Source organism: Pteropus vampyrus, unplaced genomic scaffold, assembly GCF_000151845.1.
Source record: "Pteropus vampyrus isolate Shadow unplaced genomic scaffold, Pvam_2.0 Scaffold185, whole genome shotgun sequence".
NCBI lineage: Eukaryota > Metazoa > Chordata > Mammalia > Chiroptera > Pteropodidae > Pteropus > Pteropus vampyrus.
In genome coordinates this window covers 730,562-735,502 of record NW_011888966.1, presented here as the reverse complement: position 1 = coordinate 735,502, position 4,941 = coordinate 730,562, and the positions used below count along the sequence as shown (strand labels likewise).

General features: G+C 46.6%; 1 protein-coding gene across 1 annotated transcript in view; it reads right to left on the bottom strand.

Annotated features, from left to right (window-relative positions):
• Positions 1-4,941, bottom strand: part of ABLIM3 (actin binding LIM protein family member 3) — a 105,026-nt gene that overhangs the window by 53,635 nt on the left and 46,450 nt on the right. The gene's annotated exons all lie outside the window — the stretch shown is intronic.

Below are 4,941 nucleotides of genomic sequence, written 5' to 3'. Positions count from 1 at the left end.
AGCCTGGCTGGAAGCCCTCACATCCAGCTGGGAGCCAGTCCTGGGAGAGCAGTCCGCATGTCTAGGAATGGGGGTGTGCCCCTGCAGGCGGTGGGGAGAGTCTGAGCCCTGATGAAGTGTTCTGGGAGGCAGCTCCCACAGTACGTGCTTTTGGCTACTTAGTCTTTCTAACATCTTGTAGAGCTTGGGAAGGTCTTTGAGTACAAAATTTTTCAAGCCCCAGGCCTTCAGGTGAGGGGCTGGGAAAATGGTTTTGGGGTTTATTTATTTTTCTTCCTTTTCTCCTAGGATAAGTCTACCTGTTGCCCCCATCCCAGTAATTGCATGCTTCAGAATATCATAGTTTAGAGAGGTCAGACACCCTCCCCTTTTACAGACAGGAGTCGGAAGTGATTTGCTCATGCTTGGCATAGGGTTCAGGTGTCTGGCCTAGCTTTCTAGGTCACAAAAAACTGCACCTGTGTCTCTGTGGGCCTCCCCATAGTCCCATCCAATGCAGGAATCTATAGCATTCTTGATAGATAGGCACCATCCTCTGCTTAGTTGCTTCCAGGGGTGGGCAGCTCACTTCTTTTGAAGAAGCCCACTTTGCCTTTGGATAGACAGACTGCCTGACGATCTTCATATGGAGCTGATACCAACTCCTTGTGATGCTCCCTATTTTATGCAACCAAGAATAATCTACCTCTTTTCCCACATGACATTGCCTTCAAATATTTAAAGACAGCTACAGTTTCTCTCTTCCCCTGCGTTTCTTACATTTCACTTCTCCTTGATTGAAATGGTCATGCACTGACCAAATTTGCTTGTGGATTCCATGGAGATTGGCACGTCATTGGCCAATGACACAATTCTCTACCGCTCCAATAAAACATTTTTGAAGAGCTGCATTCTTTCATGGCCACATTCTAGTAACGAGTCCCATCTCTCTAAGTTGTAATGCCCTATCTGGACTGAGTTTAGCCCCTTGAGTTAAAATTTAGGAGGCAGTACAGTGTAGTGGTTAGAGGTTGGGCTAAGAGGTTAGAGTGAGGGGTGAGAGGCTGGCTGAGGGGAGATTCCGGGCTCCCCCCATTTGCTAGCTGTATGACTAGGCCCCAGCCCCCTCATCTGAATGTTTTCCTTGTAACACTGGTGTGAAGATGAATTGAAATCAGGTCTGTAAGGACTTAGCACAGTGCTTGGCACATATGTGCCCCCAAAGTGGTTGTCGTAATATTTCACATTCTCATGTTTTTAACCCATATTCTCTGAATTTTCCAATATCTGATCTGAGGCCAGAAGCAATATCCCTGTTGTGGGAAGGCCTGCTGACCCCTCCCGAGAACTCTGGGATGCCTTCTCCACGTGGTTTTTCTTTTCATGTTAAACTGTAGGACCTCCATTGTCCTGGCCTCATTTTTATTAGGACCCTTTTCTCCCTCTTCTTCCTCTTTTCACTTTTGGTCACCGATGGAGCCTCAGGCACCCCATCCAGGAGCCCACGAGTCTTGCGTCATAAGCAAGGTCAGGAAAACCACACCCTGTCCCGAGTTGGTTTCTGCAGAGCCAGCTGTCCCTTCTTCATATGTTCCTCTCTATTCCAAAATTACAACCTTCAGCTGGCAGAAAGTATGATGCCACCACCTGTTGCTCCCAAATCTCCCAGTTTACTGAGGTCTTTAATGACCCCAGACAGTTATTTTCAGTTTTTCTTGACTGCGTCATTCACTCCACCTAGATCAGCAGAAATGGGCTTGTGAGTCACAGCAAGCTCCCCATCTTGTTTTAGGCAACTAATCCAGGAAGACAGCCCCTTTTCCAGTTAGCAAATCCTGTCTTTGGTATAGTGTGTTAATGGAATAGACTCCAGGGCTAGACTCACATCCTAGTTCCTTACTTACTATCTGTAGGACTTTGAGCAAGTCATTTATTTTCTTTAAATCTCAGTTTTCTCATCTGTAAAACAATTTCTCTTATCTCCCTCGTAGAGTTGTAATGATTAAGTGAGATATTATATATAGAAAATTGGGTGTATTGCCTGACAATAGTAACAGTCAGTCAATGCTAGCAGTGGTGATGGTGATGACAGTGATGGTGGTGATGGTGATGGTGATGCTGCTGCCGCTGCTGATTCTTCTCAGTGAGGTCTGTGCAATGCCTGGCAACAGTAATAGTTAATTAACGTCAATTAGTGTTAGCAATGGTGATGGTGATGGTGACGGTGTTGGCAGTTACTGTAGTGATGATGGTGATGGTTGTGATAGATAATGACGGTTATGTGATGGTGGTGATAGTGGTGACGGTGGTGATGGTGATGCTGCTGATTCTTCTCAGTGAAGTCTGTGAGGAAGCATTTCTTCTCCTGTGGAAAGTAACACAATTCTTTTCTCTTAACTGTTCCTGAGTATTCTTCTTGATCTCTTTTAAATACACATTGATCCTGCTTTTCCAGAAAGTCTATGTTCACTCTCCAGGGATGAAACTTTACAGTCCTCTAGATCAAAAATACACATTTTTGTCCTCTTATTTTTCCTTTCCATGATATGTTCTGCATCTTAGCACTCTCTAGAACTTGGTTTTGGTACCCTCTATCCTTTAGGAACTCAGCAGACCTTCCAATACCCCCTCTAGTCACTTGCAGCATGGATAGTGACCCCCCTTTGGGGAGAAAACATTTCTATGAAACATATGCTCTGTAGATCCACAGACTGACGTCTTTACTTCGTGAGTAATAAGATGAGTCATAATCCTGGGTACTCCTCCCATGTACTGCCCAAGTGCTCATTTGCTTCTCATTATTCATTCTTTCTCATCTTCTTCTACCTCCTGATTTGCAGAATTATGGTGGAGACACTGAATATTCTCTCCTCAAGGACACACTCACATACAAGACTCCCACACTCAGCTGAGGAATCTCCCACCTGTCTGAGATCTGATGCACACAGTAACACACAACACAAGCTAAGAGAAATAACAATAGATTCAAGAATCTTATTCTCAGTTCTCCTTCGGTGTGCTTTCTAGATTAACCCTTAATGTCAACAACATCCCTCACCATATATCTAGAGAGCATTTTACACACTATAATTATGTTAGTCTGAATCCTGTATACTAATACATTTGCTTCCTACAAAGCTCGGTAAACTGAGCCTTAGGGAAGCTATAGAACTGCTTTGCATCACACAGAAGGTTACAGGCTCCTGATTCCCAGCTTCCCTCTCTCTACTGCCTCACACATGGTCCCGCTGGTCTCTGGGTGCTTCAGCAGCATCAGTCACAGGGCTATGGTCCTGCATCCCAGCATCCTAAACTTGCTGTCATTCTGCATGATGCTTTCAAGGAGTTATGAAAGATAACAGTGGGTGTGTTCAGCCACCCTGAGACGGAAACCTGCTCAGAGCAGCAAACTGTTTTTGAGCATCACCGAGGACACTGAAAGAAGGGCTCTATATACTCTGCACGTAGATCTGACTCAACTAAAAGGGAGGAAGGGTGAGGGAGGGAGCCTTCCCATGGACTTTCTTCCTAGCTCATCAAACTGGCTGGATTCTAATGGAGTCCCTGGGAGCCAGATGCTGCTCACTTGTGGTTCCATGCCCACGCACCTCAGGAGGATGCAGTCCCAGCACGCTGACTCTGCTGGTGCCATGGCTGACGGCTCCCAGCACCGGCACAGTGATGCAGCACAGGAGGCTAATGGTTTTCACTGATTCTGTCGACAAGTGAGTGTCACGTACCATGAAAGAACACTGGAGACTAGCATGGCTTACTGAGATCCAGGGAGCCGGGTCCATGTGTGTGTGGGCACATGCCGTCAGCAGCCTGACAGGGGTGTCTGAAAACAGTGATTTGGACATCTTCCTGCCAGACACACTTGAGTGGAATGGACATTCCACAAATTAGGATGAGCATTCCAAGTTACACTCGTGATCCTTAGTTTTCCCCTGAATCTATAGTTTAGTGATAAAACATAACATTTACTATAGCATGGCAGAGGTCCCCCTTATCCCTAGATGGTGATCCTCAATCTAAGGAGCAGTGAATGAATCGTCCAGGAAGTTTATTAAGAATGAAATTTCTAGGTTCCATTCCTAGAAGTCCAAAGTGGGCCTAGAGATCTGCCTTTTTACCAGTTCTGCCATGAAGCTGATGCAGTGGTTCACGGAACACACTCTAAGAGATACTGGCATAGCCCTTGTGGTTTGCTCCCATATTTTCTCTTCTGTGGGACACATCTGAGTATTCTTTTTTAGTGGAGCTTGTAAAAATTGAGAACCACTGGCTGCAAAATACTTGATCAGCTCTGTTGGGGTGTCCCCTGGGAGCGTGGCTTGAGAGGGGAGATAAGATAAGGAGCCCAGCTCATCCCAGAAAAGGCCCACCCAATGGCACAGGCCATCACTGTTTATAGTCGGGCAGCTGCTCTCCCTGCATTTGTACTTAGAGAAGCTTGTGAGTCTGGGCTGTATGCCAACTGGGTCATGATTCAGGAGTCCTCCAGGGTTGGAACCTCCCCCACTTCCCTCCAGGCCTGCAGGAGCCATTAACGGAGGGAAGACAGGGGAGCCCTGGGAGATAGTGCCTGTGGACAGGGAGGTGCCAGTGGGGAGAACTTACGGCTTGGTCCACGGATCTTGATGGGCTTACTGCTGGTCATGGACTGGGAGCACGTCTGACACACACATTCCTTCCCGCTGAAGGTCACCTTGTCTCCAATGGGGAAAGGCTTCCTGAAAGGGGGATGAGGGAGAAATCAATACCTCTTCTCTGGAGGGATTCCATGTCTACTGGTGACCCGACAACACCTGTGCTCAAAGCTCTTTGGTAAACCACACAGTTTGCCTTCTAGAACACCAGAGAAATTCAAGTGCCATCCACAGGGCCAGGTTTACTAAACCACTCACTTAGGGCCAGGACTGGAACTGGGCTTTTTATATGAATTTAACACTGGGAAAAGCA